This window comes from Xiphophorus maculatus, chromosome 8 (assembly GCF_002775205.1).
Source record: "Xiphophorus maculatus strain JP 163 A chromosome 8, X_maculatus-5.0-male, whole genome shotgun sequence".
NCBI lineage: Eukaryota > Metazoa > Chordata > Actinopteri > Cyprinodontiformes > Poeciliidae > Xiphophorus > Xiphophorus maculatus.
Window position 1 is genome coordinate 27,752,070 of NC_036450.1, and position 21,355 is coordinate 27,773,424.

The following is a 21,355-nucleotide window of genomic DNA, read 5'->3' on the forward strand; positions in this document are numbered from 1 at the left end:
AACAAGAGTCTTCTCTGCTATCTGTGAGGAGATGGGAGCTGAACATCAAGCTGTGCTGTTTCACAGTGAGGCAAGGTGGCTGTCACGAGGAAAAGTGTTGTCCCGAGTTTTTGAGCTCAGAGAGGAGATAAGAATGTTTTTGGAGCAGGAGCACAAGTATGAAGTTGCAAGAAAGTTTAGTGATGAGAACTTTCTGATGAAACTGGCCTACCTGAGTGACATATTTGGAAAGCTCAATGAACTAAATCTACAGCTTCAAGGGAAAGATAAACACCTCCCAGTTCACAGACAAGATCAGCTCTTTCACTCGAAAGCTTGCAATGTGGGGCAGGCGACTTGATGAAGGAAATACTAAGTCATTTGAGAACCTGCAGGAATTTGTTGACACTACTAACTATGATGCCACCTCAGTGATTCCATATTTTAAGCAGCATATTTCATCACTGATGGGATTCTTTACAAAGTACTTCCCTGAAAACAGTTCCCAGTATGACTGGGTGAGAGATCCTTATAATGCACCAGCTCCAACTGGTTTTAGCTCTGCAGAGGAGAAGCAGTTCATAGACATCACATCTGACTCCATATTGAGACTAAGCTTCACATCCCAGACACTGAGTGAATTCTGGCTGAATGTGGAGAAGCAATATCCACTCTTAGGACAAAGAGCTGTGCACATTCTTCTTCCATTTGCAACTTCTTGTGTGAGACTGGCTTCTCTGCTGTTGCTGCTCTGAAAAGCAAATACAGGCCCCGGCTACACATTTGAGCAGGAGCTGAGAGTTGCTGTGTCCTGCTTCAAACCCCACTTCGAAAAGCTGTGCATTGCAAAACATCCTCATTGTAGCCATTAATCCAGACATCATCTTTGATTAAAAAAAAAAATCAGCACAAATTATTTTATATATTTTTGTTTTGCAGGTTAAAGTTTTTTTTAATATTGTGCTCCTGAGTTAATGTTGGTGATCAGTTTGAATGCATTATTATTTATTGATTTTATGTAATTTTATTTTTCAGTATCATATTGTTTGACATGGTCAGTCAAAAAATGTTAATAGTTTAATTAAGGATTTAATTTTATTTTTGAATTTCAGATGCACTTTAAATCTTTTCTGTTACAGTTAATAAAGCTATTCTTTGTTGTAAGTTGGTCCATATTTCTTTCTTTTTTTATTCTCTTATACTTTAATAAGGATACAGTGTTATGCAGAGGTGTACTTATAACAATTTTGTAGACAATGATACTATTCATAGTCGCGCTGGGGGGGCTCGAGATGTTTTCCTCTTCCTAGGGGGGGCATGACAGAAAAGTACATTTTTTTGTTAATGGAGACTGAGAATCCATTTTATTTTTGTTTTTGGTTGTTTTGTTTATTTTGTTTATCAGTTCCAGTGTTAAGTGTTCTTTTGAAAATAAAGTGTATCTATCTTTGGCAAGAAATCGCATGCATTATTACATAGTTTCCATTAAATCAGTGTAAAAAGGTCTTCAAACAATATTATTGTTTATTGCAATAATTTTTGAGACAATTAATCGCTCCGCAAAATTTGTTATCGTGACAGGCCTACATATACATTGTGAAGATACAAGCAATTTTCAGGTTCAGTAATGTTATGTCAAAGTCAGGTTTGCCAGTGCATCAAATTTCCTACCAATGTGCGTATCGGTGTGGCCTTCTGAGAGTGCGAATGTGTGAATATGAGTCAAGTGTAATGCACTTTGAGTAGGCAAAATGACTGGAAAAGTGATATATAAGTTCAGTCCATTTACCATTTAATTGTACAGGAAAATCAATATACATTTTCTAACACTAACTGTCTATTTATAAGTTTCCTTTCATCTTCAGACAATCTGCAGCAGCTGAGATTCTGGGAGGTTCCACACCAAGAACTCAAGCTTCAAATTGTGCAGACCACCAAACCAGGGCGCCTGCCTTCCAAACAACTATAGTAGTGAACGTGCTCTGCTGGTAGACATTATGGTTGATCCTTAATCTGAACAGACTGTCTTTGTTCTTCTTTGAGTACACACCTTTATGGTGTTTTCTTTTCTTAATTGATTATAGTAAATATTTGGCATTCATGTAAATTTTAAGACATTTAATTGTTAACTTTAGGTAATAGTGAAACAACCAATGTAAATCTTTGACTCTATTTTGTTAGATTCAACAGATTAGGCCGATCTTAAATATTTCATCTTTCCTTTGTGTGCAGTGAGGTGTACATTAAAGTTAATTCAGGAAACACTTTTGTCATCATCTTCTTTCTACAGTATAAATCGAATGACGGCTCTTAAAATCATATATTTGTGATAAACTATTTTCTGCCATATCGTAGTGGTCAAACTATGGGTAAATGTTTGTAATTTACTTTCAACAAGTGGTCACCAAAATGGTTTTAAAGTAAAAAAAAAGCTATGCAAACTCCTCATCTACCTGTGGACACATTACTACAGGTAATGTTTCCACATAATGTACTGTATGCAAGTAAATGTGATTGCAGTTGAGTGAAAGTTGTACAGCAGGACTTCACCTCCAGTTCAGGAGGTTTGGTGTCCTCCAATTTTTATAAGTCTCTGCTTTAACACATCTGAGTCAAATCATGAGGTCATTAGCAGCACCTCAAGCAGCCATTTGATTCAGGTGTGTTGAACCAGGGGCATATCCAAATGTTGCAGGACACCAGACTTTGATGCCTGGATTTGAGGACCCCTGTTTTAGAGGGTCAGCGTGTTCCTACAGTTGTTTCATCGGATCAGAGGGTTGCTGAGATCTGAAGGGTCCTGATCATCCAGTAAGTAAAATAGCACTTGACCCCAATCCATGAGTCAGCCACTCTGTCCTGTGTAGAAGTAAATTTAAGATGTTATTTATACATATAGAAATTCAATAAATTAGAATTGAATTCATTTCAATTCATTTGACTTAATTATATTCACTTAGTGAATTTAATAAAAGGCAAATCAGAATATTTTACATACTACACAAATATCAATCAGAAAAGGGATTTAAAATTTTGATTGGAACTTGTTAGGGGCAGAACAGATACTGTAAGAACCAGAGATGATTTTCATGGATCAAAGACATTCTCTTAAACTGTGCTGAGTGGGACACTAAAAAAACAAGGACTTAGCAACCAACAGCTAAAGTAGCACAGAGCACATGGACATCATCATCTGAAATGATTAATTATTTGATGTCTCATTATAATCAGCGAGCAAAGTATGAAGGATTAACTTGTACTTACTTCCGAGGGCAGACCACCGGGACGCTCGTCTTGCTTCTTCGTTTGACTGCCAGTTTTTCCGGCCAGCAAACCATTCCGTCACCCAGTGGTCATTTTTTAAACCATGTAATCTCATCTGTACTGCTCAAAAATGCACAATATGTCTATAAACAATTTTGGAGCATTTTAAATACTAATAATCTTTATTGTCATTATAGAAACCATGCAATAAAGTTACATGGATTATAACGTAATTGGGTGATAAACAGTACTAGAGGGGATTTAATGCCCTTATGGCTACTGGGTATAAACTGTTCTTCAGTCTGTTTGTCCTTGCTTTAATGCTCCTGTATCTGCAGCCACATGGCAGCAGTTGGAACAAATTGTGACCAGGGTGTGAGGAGTCTTTAAAAGTACTGAAATATTCCGTTTTCCAATGAAATAATGTCTTCGCCGCTTCAGCACAACCACAGTGACAAACATTCAGAGGATAAAAACACCAGACGCCGAGCAAAAATCAGATAACCAAGCTTTCCACCAGCATTTAAGCACACCACTTACTCATGAATCTGAGGCTGTCTGAAGCATGAAATGAGTCTCAGAAATCCTCGTGCACTCGTAACCTGATCTGTGAGTAAATGCAGTTTTGTCTGCGTATCAGGCAACTCGTGCGTAGTTACATGTGCAGGGGTAGGAGAAGGTTTGAATTTGTAATTATCAGATTTGTGAGGTTGAAGTTAAAAAATTTGTGTATAGAAATGTAACATTTGTAGAAATTGTAATTGTGTGTGTGTACTTTTATTTTGTATTCATAATTTCTTCATATTTGTGTATGCATTTGACCACATATTTGCCAGTACCCAGAGTTCTTTCTTTTTACGGTTTACAAATCATGTTTCAGATACAACTATCAAAAGTTACACACAAAGATGCTTACACGGATTACAAATCCAGTATTACACACGCGCAGGTTTTTTGAGACTATTTTCACTCCATACTACTGCCACCCATCACGTTGCACATTGTGATACATTTATGTGATATCACACATTCCTACTTAACACCGGTGACTATACAGCCATTTCAAACAAAAATAGTAAAACGACTTTGCACCAATTTGCTATTGGCTCAACTTTCTGAAAACAGATGGACAAAAACTGAGGTCAGTTGCAACCTGAAAACTTCCCTTTTTGGCCTGATTTTAATTAAGGATGCTTAAAATACAGGTCAACTGACTGTATCGTCATGTAATTTTTGTCATTGATAGTTAGAAAAGCAGAGATTTGACTTTTTTTTTTTGCCTTTATTTGATTTATGATAAAATGTTATTTAATATAAAGGCAGCATGACAAACACAAATTAGTCTAATATGTAAGATCACATAGGGACATGATGGGAAATTTAAGCTAAAATCAGAAACACGTAAATTCTGTCTGCACTGAAAAAAATCTTTGCAAGAGAGAAAATCTTTGGGAACCACTGGGAGGGCCCAGAAGAAAATCTTTGGGAACCACTGGTTTAGCAGGTGTTAATGTTTTTATAGAGAGTCCCCTCCACAGCGGTTGATATGAAGAATACGTTACACTGTTGCATGTTTTGAGTCGAGGTACTGCAGATGAAGGTTCTAAAATTGTTGTTCCACCACCTCCCCTGCCAAGCTGTCAGACTTGGTGGACTGATCACATGTCCACTGTCTCAAACGTCTATTGTTTGGAAAACTTCTCAACACTCGGTGCATTATTCTTTTACTACACAGAAACTCTCCCAGAGCTGGATACACTGCTGCTTGAGTCCTGTTGATGGAGACAAAGCTGTCCACTCACTGCATAGATGATTGTTTTTAGATTGGATCAAATTACTATTTGCCTCTGACCTGAACAAGAAAGAGGTGATGAGTGAGGCACCTCCAAATAGAGAGCACCTTTGTTACTGAGCAACTATAAATCTGTAAACAGACTAGAGGAGCACTATTGATAGGCAATAATAGGTGGCATGATGGTATTAAATCATGAAGGACTAGAGCATGCTGACAATCTGTCAAAGCAAAGAGGTGGTAGGACTGTCAATTAGGCACATTCTATCGAATACAGTTCCATAACTTTGCTCAGATTATGAGTTTAATACAGAAACTGTTGGTCAGAGTCTCACACAGTAGATGCATACACACGACACGGATGACAGTGACCTCGTATTTGAAGGTTAAAAGCCTGGAAGCACAAATTAGAAACAGATATGGATTTATTCACGACTTAAAATCATCCCAAAATTTACAGATGAAATCACCAAAGCTTTTTTCTAACTGTAAATTAGCCAAGTTGTGCCATTTACCTTTTAAATCAAAATACATTTTGAGTTAAACAACAGTTTGAGAAATCATGTCCCTTCAGTAATGTCATACAGTATGTTTATCAACATTTGAGAAAAAGTGGCAAAACTGTGCAAACTGAGAAAAATGTATTCAGAAATAAAGTGTTTTGGTTTTTTAGGAGCTACTAGCAAATACAAGAAATACATAATGTAACATTCTCTCTCTCATACTTTCATACATTCTAACATACTGCAAAAGACCAACAGAATTGCTACACGTATTAGCAGCACTGCCTAGTACATGAGTCTGCTATCTGCTGCTCCAGTTCAAATAGGGAAAAAATTACTCTTTAAATGGAAAAGGTTGCTGATCCTAGAACATGGAATACAAATGCGGTAATTACGGTATCCCTCTTCATCCAATTTGCTGATTAATTACATTGTGAAAGCTCCAAAAAGTCTGTCAGCAGTGAGCGTATATGATAACTTTGCTCCTATCATCTGCTGAATGTCTCCTCTTACCAACATGGCCATTCTGTTAATGTTTAAAAACAGGGCTCACCATGAATGCTTTCATGTTACAGATGAATAAGTTTGTTGGTGCCTACTGCTCCATGGGCAACATGTGTATACATCAGGCCATGTGGCAGCCTGTAAACATGGGAATGTTTGCAAGTTTTCCATGATGCGGTGAGTTGTCTCAGAGGAAGTCAATTTTAGTTCCATCGATGTCAAACAGATGGCTGAAGAATAGAAGAACATTTCTAAACATGAAGTTGTTTGCTCATACACCAGAGGCTCAGAGCAGCGAGCTGAACCAAAAAAACAAAAGCTGTCTGTCAAAGTGTCCATAACTTAGGGTGAATGACAGAACTGGGAATGCAGACATACAGTATGTTACAGTTATCAAATCACAATTATATTTACAACTATAACCATTTTAAACTGCATATCCCTATTACTCTAAATGTATCTTTGCTTGAACTACTGTATATAGCAAAGGTACATGAACTATATATAAAAAAGGCAACTTTAAGATATTAAGAAATATCTGTTAGGATATTCATTGACATTTCTAAAGAACCCCCATTTAAATCAGTTTTGACAAAAAAATGACTTATTTTTAGGAAGATGATGATACTTCACGCACAAAAACAGATTCCACATCACACAATAATAAACCATGATATATTTGCTACATTTTTTTAAATGTCAATGGATCTAAGGGTCATGTTTTATTTTTGAATGTGGCTTCTACTTTTGTATGCAGAAATCAGTTCATCTTAGAGAAATCAATGAGTTTAAGAGATTGGTCAAAAGGTGGTGTTCATTTGATGAATACTAACTTTATGTTAATATTATGTTAGTAATACTTTATGCTATATTGTATGCGAATTGCGTGCAGCAAATTTGTACATAAAACATATTGGGGACAACATGTTTGAGAGATCAAGCATGTCAACATCATGTTTGAAAAGATGCACATTATACAATATGGTTTATGAGAAGAGCAAGCTTATTATGCTGATATTTCTAAATGTCTTTACCTAGGTATGGTTTCAAAAGGAGATGCATTCAACCACTTCTACTAACCTTAGGAACCTTTCCAAACGTGTCTGTTTTTCTTTCAGTATCAGCATTGCACCGGGTCTAACAGTTTGTTGTGGCTCTCTGGGGAGAATGAGGGTTGTGTGAGAAAGTGATGTCAACATTTGCAGCACATACCATAACTGAACCTCTGCATCAAAACAGTGCACACACTTTGTAAAAGGCTGAGCTTAGCAGTGTTGCGAGGGGACAGTCAATATGTTAGCCAGCACCAACACAGAGGGTGCAGGACGCAGCCATTATGAAGGTCACTGCAGTTATGTTACATAGGCTGAAAATATTATTGCAAGGATGAGAGAATTTTAATATCTCAGTTTTCAATAGTTATTTTGAAGCACAATAAAGAAATTATGTGACCTTCAGTTATTAAAGTGTAGTATTGTTGTTGTAAACGAGTATTTTAGTAATCAAGTATTTTAGGGCTGAAATGATTCCTCGAGTGACTCGAGTACCTCGATTATTAAAATTCCCCAGGGAAAATTTATTTGCCTCAAAGCTTCGTTAAATTATATTTTATTATTTAGCACACCGTGTTCCGGCCGGGTTATTACTTGAGTTGCACGGAGCTCTCACTTCCACCTGAGTTGTTGACGAAAGCTAAGTGTTAGCAGCATAACGTTTTCAAGTTTGGCCTGGGAGGATTTTATTGATTCATGATAATGTCTGGGTCTTTGTCGTTTTTCGGGGGCCCAATAAGCATCCTTAAAATGATTGTAGTACTGGTACAGTAGTACTCCGTGCCTGGAATACGGTAGTCTTTTCTCCTCCCGGAACTGCTGCCTAGTGGCCGGTGTCCAGAGTAAATAGCAGTAAAGAGCGCTGCATGTGTACAGGTGAGTGGATAGATTGTATACTGCGGGAGGCTGCGCATTAGATGATTAACGTAAGTGTAACTTTATGAATAAACCGGAAAATTTATTTTATATCATCCCGGTCTCAGCGTGCCTGTACATTGCTGGCAGATGTGTTTCTGGTAGATGTCACGAACAAAGGTGTTAAATCACGTCGCTAACAAAAACACAAAAGCTACAAATGTCTGGGCAAGGTGAGAGTTCATCTATTAAATTGACTGAAGATGAATGCCTAAACAAAAAGCTGGAGTATAGACACTTTTTATATGTGTATTTGTGAGCCTGCCTCCTTATTATTAAATTGAATATAATTTCAGATTTTTGTATAACTTTTCTTCAGGTTAACTTGGAAAGTGAGCTATTATCGTTACAAGTTAATTTTCTAAACTACAGAGAAGTTATTGTTAGGGAAGCTCAACTGTGAAAAATTGGACTGATATGCAATGTAATACTGCTGTTATGCTAGATTTACCAATTTTTTACTTTCTTTTTTTTTTTATCCGATTACTCGATTAATCGTAAGAATAATTGATAGATTACTCGATTACTAAAATATTAGTTTACAACAGCCCTAAAGTATTTTATCAATTATTCTACAATTAATCGAGAAATCGGATAAAAAAATTTAAATAAAATACTGGTAAATCTAACAGCAGTGTTACTATTGAATAACATCAGTCCAATTTTTTATATTTGTGCATCCCTAAATAATTTTTTTGTAGTTTAGAAACTTAATCTGTAACAATAATAGCTCACTTTCTAAGGTAACTTGTTAAATAAGTTATACAAAAATCAGAAATTCTATTCAATTTAATAATAAAGAGGCAGGGTCACAAACACGCTTATAAAGAGTGTCTATAATCCAGCTTTTAGTTTATGTATTCATCTTCAGCCAATTTAATAAATGAACTCTCCCAGCCATTTATAGCTTTAATGTCCATGTTAGCGACAGGATTTGACACCTTCGTTCATCACATATGGAAACACATCTACCAGCTATGTGCCGTGACGATGCGCTCCGCCAACCATTTGTTGAGACCGAGATGAAACAAAACTTATTTTCCAGTTTGTCCGAAAAGCTACACTTACGTTAAACATAAACTACAGAATAGCTGCCCACAGTGTTCAGTCTATCCGCTCACCTGTATTAATACACTTGCAGTGCTCTTTGCCACCACCAGGAAGCAGCTCTGGGACGACAAATCTAACATCCTGATATATTTTTTTGAAATATCACGATGCACGATATATATCACAATATTCTTAAATGAGCTCCAATTTTACTTTAAACTATAGATCCCTTGCAGCATGATGTCACCCACGAACGTTCCTGCCCCCATTTCCCAGCTAGACTTAAATGTAAGCTCATATAAAAAGGGATTCAGTATTTTGCTATGAACTGTCTACTCTATGACTAGATAAGGTGAGAAATAAGTTTTAACTAAAAAAAAAATTGCAAGGGAGAGGCAAGTTGGTCCATTATGCTTGACTTTGACAAACTTAAATAGATGTGCTGTGGATTAAGGTGTGTTTTGGACAGATCATCAGTAAAGCAGGTGTTTAAATTAGCTAATCAACCATCGCTGTGGCTAACATCGATGTTAGCCACCGATGTTAGCCGATGATCACTGTTAGCAGTGATCACTGTGGTAGATCACTGTGGCTAATCTACCACAGTGATCACTTACTAATAAAAGCAAAATACACATCAAGCCTAAAAACCCCAAACTGTAAAGAACTAAATGTTCTGTTCTATGTGGGGTTGATGTTTGAGTGTTTTTGGTGCTGAATCCTGATACATAAAGTTGCTTTGTTGTCAGTTGCTATGGCAATGAGTCTGCGTGTATCGCAAAGCTGACATGAGAGAGAAAAAAAGAATAATGAGTAGTTCTATTTCGTATAGCTTCGCCCTTTAAGGCGATCGCTAGTGGGTTTATCCCTCGTGAGGAGCACTGGGAAATAAAAAAGCTTAGTCCACGCCCACCTACTGGGTGAGCCCCTCCCTGGTCTGTATAAATAACAGTCAGACCGGACAAACGGCTCCCTCTTTTTCTTAAGAGCGAAGATGTTTTCTAGCGGTACCGTCCGTTTGTACCCGTCTTGTCAGACGGGGTACCCCCCCAAGATGGCGGCGCACGCAGTTGCAGCGGCTCATTGCTCTCCCGGTCGGTGCTATGTTTGGCTGCTTGTGTACGTGTTGATTTGTGTTCCGTACTCGTCATGTCGGACAAACAAAATATACAGTCGGGACGATCTCCTGACGATCGGTGCCCGCTACGAACTAGATGTTACAGCTGATTTTCAACGCTTGTTCAATATTCCAGTGGACATAGCAAGGAGCCCCGGCGCGCCGTGAATTACCATCGCAGCAGGGAGGAAGCGACGGCGGCGTAGAGAGAGAAGGCAGAAGCGGGGCTGCAGGGCCGGCGTGCTAGCTAGGCTACAGAGGCAACCACACAAACCACCGCTCCCCAGCCTGTTTCTTTCGAATGCCAGATCCCTTGCAAACAAGATGGATGAACTGAGACTACAGGCTGCATCTCACAGCGCAGTGAAGGACAGCTGTATTCTTCTGATCACGGAGACCTGGCTGTATCCAGACGTAGCGGACTCTGCCATCGAGCTAGCAGGCTACACAGTACAGCACCACGACAGAACGAAAGACTCCGGTAAGATGCAGACCATTAAACCTCCCCAGAGAGTTCAACGTAGTCATGGTAACCGCTGTTTACATACCACCGGATGCTAATGCTAAAACAGCTATTGGACTTTTGCATGGCAGCACTAGCCATCTGCAGAGCATCTATCCAGATGCTGTACACATCATAGCGGGGGACTTCAACCATGCAGACTTGAAGACAGCGCTCCCCAAGTTCCACCAGCATGTAAAGTGTGCTACAAGAGAGGCTAACACTCTGGACAAAGTCTACTCCAACATCAAGCTAGGCTACAGGGCTAGACCACTTCCTCACCTGGGTCAGTCGGATCACCTGAACCTGCATTTAATTCCTGCTTATGCCCCCCTCAGGAAAACTGCTCCAACCATCACCAAAACCATCAAATCCTGGCCCAAGGATGTGACACAGCAGCTGCAGGACTGTTTCGACAGGACAAACTGGGATGTTTTTGAACATCAGGACCTGGAGGTTTTTACAGACAGTGTACTGTGCTATATCAAGAACTGTATTGACACTGTAGCTGTGGATAAACGCATCCGGGTCTTCCCAAACCAGAAGCCCTGGATGACTCAAGAGGTCCAGCGACTGCTAAAGACCAGGAATACCGCCTTCAGGTCTGGGGACAGGACCGTCTACAGTACAGCCCGAGCTAACTTGAAGAGCGGCATCAGAATGGCTAAGTCTGACTACAGGAGGAGGATAGAGGGCTACCTTGACAGCAACAACAGCAGGCAGGTGTGGCAGGGAATCCAGCATCTCACCAACTACAGGACCAACCTCGCAGCTGCGGAAGGCGACGCCACGCTGGCAGAGGAGCTGAACCTCTTCTTTGCCCGCTTTGAGGTGAAGCCAACAGAGGCAGCCACACTACACCAAGCGACCCACAACACCACACCCCTCGTTGTAGAGGAGCACGAGGAGAGGCACACACTGCAGGCTGTCAACCCAAGGAAGGCTGCTGGACCTGATGGCGTCCCTGGACGTGTCCTGAAAGACTGCACCGATCAGCTGGCTGGAGTCTTCACCAGGATCTTCAACCAGTCCCTAGCCCTGTCTACAGTCCCATCCTGCCTGAAATCTTCCACCGTAGTCCCCATACCCAAGAAACCTCACATCTCTTGCCTCAACGACTACCGGCCAGTGGCATTAACCCCTGTGGTGACGAAGTGTTTTGAAAACCTGGTCCGGGGTCACATCACAGCACTTCTCCCTCCTGGCTTTGACCACCACCAGTTCGCCTACAGAGCCAACAGATCCACAGAGGACGCTGTGATCACGGCCCTCCATACTGCTCTGTCACATCTGGAGCAGCAGGGGAGCTATGTGCGGATGCTCTTTGTAGACTACAGCTCTGCTTTTAATATCATCCTCCCTCACAGACTGGTGGACAAATTGGGGGACCTGGGCCTCCCTCACTCCACCTGCATGTGGATTCTAAGCTTACTGACCAACCGACAGCAGAGAGTTAGGGTGGGAAAACATACATGCACTGCCCTCAGCCTTAGTATTGGCTCTCCACAGGGCTGTGTGCTGAGCCCCCTGCTCTATTGTCTGTACACATACGACTGCACCTCTGCCCATATCCTCCATATGAAATCCAAACCACTGCCAAATTATTGATCCAGCGCTGTTACTCTTTGGAACTAGACATCTGATTCATCTTCAGTTACTGTCTCATTCAAGGCTCGCCTCAAACTCTCGCTGTCACCATGTTGTTTGTTTTCTCTGCGCAGCATGATTGGTAGAAAATTTTCCGGTTGGGAGCGGGGATGAACTAGTGATGTCTTCATAAGGTGTCGGATAAACCATACTCATAGGCCTGTCGCGATAAACGATAAATCGTACGATAAATTAAAACTATCGACGTCATTTTAATTATCGGCATTATCTTCTCTTCCGGCCTTTTTCTCTTTCTGTTAATGACACTGAATGAAAAAAATGCTCTGCTCCGGTGCTCTTCACTGACTCCTCCCTTCCTCATTTCCTTAGTGTAAAGCCCAGCTCACACTGCACGATCTTAGAGGTGTCGGCTGATTGTCGGCCCATTTTCAAAACCTGACAGACCACACATTAGCCGACAGAAATCCTAGGTATAACGGTTCGATCGGATTCGTTCCTGCCGTGTGGTGTCCAACAATGGGCACAAAATAATGGCTACAAGTCCAGTTAACCAATTTAAAAACCAGGCATTAATCAACGCTTTACTACAATCTACCTGCAATGCATGTGGCTAGTGTCAGCGTAAAGTCCTGACCGAATGAAAATCATTATAACCTATTTACGTCACGTTAACAAAGAACAGCTGAAAAGTTACCGGGTTTATCAACTACGGTAGCAATTTCACTCCAACTCCTCCCCTTGTCATTTCTATATTCTTTGCATGTTGAATAAACATTAATGTTGTTTCTACATATCATCTCCAATGTCCGCTGGACTTCGGGTTGCGCCGTGTCCGCTGTTTGGGATTCCCCGACGTAATTTCCCGTCAGAAAGCGAGGAGAATCCGCGCTTTCTGATTGGCTACCTGTCACATTCAACAGGTTGCGTTAAGCTCCCAGTGGGGAAAAATTTAGATCGGAGCGGCAACGACGATCTACTGTAACACACCACACAATCTTCGAAAGACCAATGTTTTAAGATTGTTGTAAGGGGAAAAATAGGAGCAAAAAAATCATGTAGTGTGAACTATTGCATCAGGTGGTCGATGTGCCCATCTTCTCTATTTAATCTAATTATTACTGAAGGGCAACATAATATACAGACTTCATAATCTGCACTCTTTTGATTGAATGCAGTATTTATTTCCACTTTTACTTTATGTTGTTTAGTCTTTTTTTCAAGTGCGTTTTTTGTTAACGGAGACCATTTTATTTTTGTTTTTGGTTGTTTTGTTTATTTTGTTTATCAGTTCCAGTGTTTAGTGTTCTTTTGAAAATAAAGTGTATTTATCTTTGGCAAGAAATCGCATGCATTATTATGTCATTTCCATTAAATCAGTGTAAAAAGGTCTTCAAACAATATTATCGTTTATCGCAATAATTTTTGAGACAATTAATCGCTCAGGAAAATTTGCTATCGTGACAGGCCTACATACTCACAGCAAATTTGACAGCAAAAGTTTATTTGAACAACAATTTATGCTCGATAGTTGTGATAGCTGTGACACTTCGCCTTCAGCACGTCATCACAACAGAGCTTCTCCATTATACCAGTTACAACCCGACTTAAGTGCTTTGTACTGAAAAGTAGTGGAAAGAATCAAAGCAACATTTCAGGTATTTACTCCAGGTAACACACTAACCTTTTGGGTGTTTACTTTTGTTAATTAAAGCAAGTTAAATGGTGTAATGCAATTAAGAGGAGCATAACAGGCTTTAAACAGAATGAATTCAATATTTATCTATCATGTAAAGCCCTAAAATAGCAAGATCAGTTTCAACCTGTTCCACCCAGTGGTGGGTGAACTAAATCTGTACTTGAAAGGTTAATTCCTCACATCAAGATTTTTGTCATCTAAATCTGGAAATAAAATAGAAGAGAACTGATCTGCCCGGACACTCACTCACACACAGCTATCACGCAGCCTGTGCACAGATGCGTGTGGTAAAACTGCTGGAAAGTAACCAGCAAGATTATGAGTCTGAGACAAAGAGGGTGCCTGCTCTTGTAAGGAGCCACACCAGCAGGGCTGCGTATTATTTTCCTTCCTGTCTCCATGTCCAGTCAGAGCCATTAACACAAAGAATATGGGTTCCTGGAGATGGCGAAGGAAGGAGACACTGCCTCCCAAAATTGGATAGTAACAATACAAGCGCTCCTGTTGTACTTTACATCTCCAAGAATGTAAAGTACTTTCTTGAGCTTTGTACTTTGTACAAAAAAATTCTGGGAGAAGTGGGTAGTTTAATTGGCCAACCTAAAAAGCAGTCAATGCTGATTGTAGTTTACTGAGACATTTGTGAACAAAGAGCTCAAACTCAAAGATTAACCCCTTAACCTGCACCGGAACGCCCGCGTGCCGTTTTTCCTTTTATTTCTTTTTTCAGAGCTGATATTTAAGGGTTTAAACTCTGCCGCTGTCCATTATGATGCTTTTATTCGACATTTTCTTCACACTTTTGAGTACTTGATCATTACTAGCTGCAATAACAAGGTCATCAACCCAAATAATCGAGATCACTCTCTCATGTTCATTTTCTTTACTGTAAACAAAATAGTCAGCAGGGTTCTGCACAAAGCCATTTTCAATAAGGAAATCATGTAACATTTTCTTCCAATTTCGTTCTGACTGTTTAGAGTGACTTATTAAGCTTTCAGACTCATTTTTCTCCTGTCTCTGTTACCTTCTCAAATCCTTCAGGTTGTTCTAAAAATATCTCGCAATCGTTAGGGGTGTGTAAATATGCCGTTTTGACATCCATTTGGTGCAATTCCAAATCATATCGAGCAGCAAGCTGCATTGGAACACACAAATGTCATAACAGCAGTCAGGGGGGAAAAAGTCTCATTATAATCAATACCAGCAACCTGACTATAGCCTTTTGCTACATATCTAGCCTTATAATGTGTCTCAACAGGATTTTCTTTAATAGTAAATACCCATCTACCCCCCACTGCTTCCTTACCCTCAGGTAATGAAGTTAGGCTGTAAGTATTATTCTCTATCAAAGAATCCATTTCATCATTCATAGCTTTAGCCCACAGTACCTTTGTGCCATAGATCTGGGCGTCGTCGATCTGCTTCACTTTGAAAGCAAACGCATGGTCCTCCTTATCCATTGCTTGTTTGACCTTGTCTCGCCTTTTCTGCAGAACAATTTACGTCCTTATGCGTGGCGCTCTTGGAGAAACTATACCACTGTTTCGTCTCTCTGCACTCGCCCGAGGTTGAAGGACAATCCTGGGCTTTGTGCCCTCTCTGGCTGCAGTTGTAACAGGTGAGTTTTATACTCCAATTGTCTCTTTGTTTAACTTTCATCAAGCTATCTTCAACTAAGCCAGCAACACAACTTCTCTGTGCTCTCATAGCTTCTCAGCTTTGTTTTAAATTGGGCAAAAGTTAAAAATTCATCACTCTGTGTAACATAAACACAGAATGGTTTGAACTCATCAGGCAGGCCTTTTAAAATCATTGCCGTCAGCAGGCCATCACTTAAAACTTCTCCTGCATTACGCAGTGCTGTAATTGCAGTTTCTGCTCGGATAATATAGTCAGTGACGTTCTCACTGACACCTTTCTGAAGAGACGTCAGCTCCGTATACAGACTAATCACTCGTGGCTTACCCGAACCAGAATAGTGACAGAAAATTTAGCTTGTCATCTTCATAAAGAGACCAAGCTTTTGCATGTACTTCAAGTTGTTCAAGAACAGCAGCTGATTTAACTTGGGTATGCCTTTTCAGCCGTTTTTGATTTAGGTGATGAGGGTTAAGGGGTTAACTCACCACATCAGATTGTGGTAACAAAACAATCTAACTATGAAGATTGTTCTTTGAACTTTTACGAAGTAAACTTGCCAGTTCAATCAGTTTAATCAAACTTTGATTACCATTAAATCAAAGTTAGCAGCATTAATGTTCTCAATAAACAAAATTTGGATTAATAATTTCTGTTAATTTTAATTGTAATGTTTTGATTTGTTGTTTTTAGGACACTATATATGTGAATTTATAGCATTTCACTGACAATGTCTTCCTGTAACATAAAATTACCCCGTAATATTTTTACTTTTCCTGTCAACTCAACATCTTTTAATACAAAAACATGGTGTTGGCGCCCCAACCACCGGGCTTAGCAAATTTTCTGGGGGAAATCCAGAATGTATCTGTAACTTTGGGATAAATTTATACACAATACTCATGATACAAAAGTTTCACACTGATTCACCCTTGTGGAGTGCTGTAGTGTGGCAGTGGAAGTGCCACACTACAGCACTCCACATGAGTGAGATTACATCAATATTTAAGCGGCCTGGGTTTATGCTTGGCTGCCTCTGTCGGAATTAATCTCCTTTGTCACTGGTTCCCTTCTAGCTTGTCAATATGAACTTTTAGGATGCTGTTGCCATATGGTCAGAAAAAAAACTTCTGCCCAAGACACATTGTTCACACTCACAAAGACATTTAATTTGAATGTACCATCACAGCCTGTATTGGTTACTAAAAAGAACCTCAAGAGTTTAGCTATTGTGCAGCCAATACACCGGAACAAGTCTATGATTCAGTCATTAATTGCGGTGGAAAAGCAATCAATTGGTACAGTGGAATTTCCAATGCTCATTCCAATCTGTGTAACACAGAGAGGAAAACATAGTAAAGACATGATAGGGTGGAAGCATTAGGGTCAGTCCGACCTTCAAACTGCACTTGTCCCATTCATTTCAAAGTGAGGTTTTTACCAAGCTATTTCGCCAGAAAGTACACACATGAAAATGAGCTAACTGCAGCAGCTCACCATCCCCATCCTGAGAACTGCAGCTGTTCTAATATAGAGGTGATGAAAGAGACACCCGTCATTGTGTCGGACATTTGCCATTAACTAAGGACTAAAGAAAACAATATAGGCTTCCCCCCACTCACCCTCATCGACAACCTTGAGAGGACACATAAGAAGCTTTTCATCACAAATCACTTGATAACTGACAGGTATCTCAGAAGAAATTCACAGGACAGAGTTCGTCTTTGGCTTCATTAACTACACTAATTAAAGACCTCTATCCTCAAGCAAGGGCTAGGGGAATCATTTATTACATAATATACTTAATCCCAATATCAAACCTGTCTCTTTAGATCTACAATTTAAAGCTTTACGAACATATCTGTATCAACCATGCTCAGACTAAGGCTGTTGTAAACAAATATTTTAGTAATTGAGTAATCTATCGATTATTCTTACTATTAATCGTGTAATCGGATAAAAAAAAGATAAAGTAAAACATTGGTAAATCTAACATAACAGCAGTATTACATTGCATATCAACATCAGTCCAATTTTTCACAGTTGAGCTTCCTTAACAATAACTTCTCTGTAGTTTAGAAAAATAACTCTTAACAATAATAGCTCACTTTCCAAGTTAACCTGAAGAAAAGTTATACAAAAATCTGAAATTATATTCAATTCAATAATAAGGAGGCAGGCTCACAAATACGCATATAAAAAGTGTCTATACTCCAGCTTTTTGTTTAATAGATGAACTCTCACCTTGCCCAGACGTTTTTAGCTTTTGTGTTTTTGTTAGCGACGGGATTTAACACCTTTTGTCGTCACACACAGAAACACGTCTGCCAGCCTATGATTCTGTATGTACATGCCTGCACATACAGGCATGTTGAGACCGGGATGATATGAAATAAATTTTCCGGTTCGTTCGTAAAGCTACACTTACTAACGTTAATCATCTAATGCGCAGCCGGCCGCAGAATACAGTCTATCCACTCACCTGCAGTGTTCATCCCCGCTGTTCGCTCTGAACACCGGCCACTAGGCAGAACCTCCGGGAGGAGAAAAGACTACCGTACAACAGGCATCGCGCCAGTCATTTTAAGGACGCTTATTGGTCCCCCGAAAAACGACAAAGACCCAGATATTATCATGTATCAATAGAATCCTCCCAGGCCGAACTTGAAAACTGGACGTTATGCTGCTAACACTTAGCTTTCGTCAACAACTCAGGTGGAAGCGAGAGCGCCATGCAGCTCAAGTAATGACCCGGTCGGAACACGGTGCGCTAAATAATAAAATATAATTTAACAAAGCTTTGAGGCAGATAATTTTTCTCGAGGAATTTTAATAATCGAGGCACTCGAATCACTCAAATCGTTTCAGCCCTAGCTCAGACCCTGCCTCCATGTGTACCCTGTCTGTTGATTGTATTGTTATCAATGGGGGGAAAGATCTGTGAATTTACCTAATTATTGAAATGTTGTAAACCTTCACTTAGTTTTTAACGTTTTCTTAAAACAGATGACATTGCGCAGGCTCAATGAAACACCAGGCTAACTGCTGGATTTCAATAAGGGAAAATCATACAAAAAACAGTCTCTGTGGCGGTTATTAAAATAGAATAGAATAGAATAGAATAGAAGTACTTTATTCATCCCAGCAGGGAAATTACTTTGCAGTTACAGCATAGAGACAAGACAAGAGACAAGACACAATAACAACGTCCGGGTGTTTACTCTGGAGTTTGGCTGTGTCAGAGCTGATGACGTCACAGGCCACCGCTGCATCAGCTGATGGGGGAATGTAAACAGTGATCAAAATGGCGGACGTAAACTCCCTCGGTAGATAACACGGCCGCATTCCCACAGCCAGAAGTTCAATGTCCGGGCTACAAATCTGTTCCTTCACGTTAACATGGCCGGGATTACACCACCTCTCGCTCACATAAGTGCAATCCCGCCGCCCCTCTTCTTCCGACTCTTGGAAAAGTCCCTGTCCCCCGCACCAAGGAAGATCCAGGAACCTCCACGCTGTAGTCCGGAATAAGCGAGTGTAGCCAGGTTTCCGTGAAGCAGAAGATACTGCACTCCCAGTACTCCTTCTGGGTCCTAACCAGTGCCGTGAGTTCGTCTGTCCAATTTACCAAAGACCTCATGTTCCCTACAATAATCGCCGGTAACGCTGGCCTGCGCCGTCTCTTCTTCTACCTCCATTTAACTCCAGACCCGCAGCCCTGTCGTCTCCTCCGTAACTTCTCCGGAACCACAGGCCCATCTCCAGGCAGCAGCAGAGGCCCACACAGTGCAATCAGCCGTTCACGCAAGCAAACAATGCCGCTACTCCGCTCGGCGAGGTTCTCCACAACCAAGAGTATAAAAAGTAGCAGACGAACGCGGAGAACATCGACAGAACCACATCCAGCCATTGTGGAAAGCCCAACTGATGATCCATTGGTTCTTCAAGCACGGATCATTAATCGGTTACAGCAAATATACACAGACAAACACACACGACGGGAGCTGCGTCTACAGGCAGCCAGCTGCGCCGGCGCCATCTTGACCAGTTTAAAACACAATAGATATGAAATGGAAGATCTACTAAGCTACATAAATTAAATCTCCTGTTTTATCCCTTTACATCCAGCAGCAGAAATGCACATCATGCTCATAATGCAGGGCCAGTCCAATGTTTAATGAGACCTTGATTTAGGAGCCCCTCTTGCCTCTTGCTGCTGAGAACATCAGAAGCAAATTAACAGCATTTCAATATGGATTTAGTGAAATCTGGGACAGGGGCCTAATTTAATTGGCCAAATTTAAAAGCAGTCAGTTAAAATTGTAATTTACTAAGATGTATTTGTGAACAAACAGCTAAGACTCAAAGATTAAACTGAGAGCATCTGATTGTAGCTGTAGTAACAAAACAATCTAATTAAGAAGATTGTTCTTTGAACTTTTACAAATTAAATTTGCCAGCTCCTTACAAGCCTACATTTAAATGTTCAAGAATTTAAAATCTTTTAATGTATCTATGCTGATACATTATATTAGTTCTGCCATGGGCCGGTTCTAAATGTGATCAGCACTACATCATGTTTTTAGAGCCACTAATTGATGACTTAATTTGGATTTAACAGAAGTGCAAATAATTGATATTTACCTTAACTGTATTTTTTTGATTTGTTGTTTTTAAGAAATCAACATTGTATAGTTGTAGGTTTAAGTACTGTCAGCAATGCTATCCAGTAACATAATTACCCAGTAATATTTTACATTTTCTGTCAATTTACTATCTTTTAATACAAAACCCTGGTGAACCGTCTCAGTGCCCTGACCACCGGGCTTAACAAGTTTTCTGGGGGAAACCCTGCTGTGAAAGAAATCAGTATAATGCATCATAACTCTGGGCAATGAATATTTCTAGCCATATTATAATCACTATGAACAATTTTGCTTGTGTCAAACATTGTTTGACATTTAAGAAATATGCTCCTATTCTTATGACATGAAGGACACCAACACCAACATTAAATCTTTCCATCTTATATGTAACAGCAGGAAAAATCTTAAATCATGGTACATGTGTAAAATTCAATCAAAATCAAATCAATTATCATTAATGTTGTCATTTATATTGGTTGCAGTTCTAACATTTTCCATCAACACCACTCAGAATTCCTCCTGAATTTAATTATTTCTATCAGGGATAAATTAAATCCTGCAAACTGAACATGCACCACACCCTGCACCAAACCTGACACTAGAAGCAGTTTTAATTAGCTATAGGATATTTGAAGTTTGGAGCACTTATTGTGAAAGTTTACTGTATTGACTCCAAAAAAACGGAATTTATCATTGATTGTCTTATTATTGTTGTGACTACTCTACAGAGTAGAATCAGTGCAAAAATATAGGATTGCAATGTATAGAATGTACCTCATTGACAGTGATGTCAGTAACGCGTTACTGACGTCGAACCACTTTTTTCAGTAAAGTTGCTATTTCAAATTAAGTAGTCAGACTACAGTTACTTATCAAAATCACTTTGCGTTACTATCTTCTTTTGTTATCAATCAATCAATCAGCTTTATTGTCAATTCCTCTTACATGTCCAGACATACAAGGGAATCGAAATTACGTTTCTCACTATCCCACAGTGATACAAGACAGGGCGTTACTAACATTGAGTAACAATAAAAGACACAGTCTAACTAAAATTATCCTAAACAATTAATAAATAGATGTACA

The 21,355-nt window shown here is 39.7% G+C and overlaps 1 protein-coding gene across 4 annotated transcripts in view; it reads right to left on the reverse strand.

The window, feature by feature from the left end:
• Window positions 1-21,355, reverse strand: part of slc12a2 (solute carrier family 12 member 2) — a 77,621-nt gene that overhangs the window by 50,974 nt on the left and 5,292 nt on the right. The gene's annotated exons all lie outside the window — the stretch shown is intronic.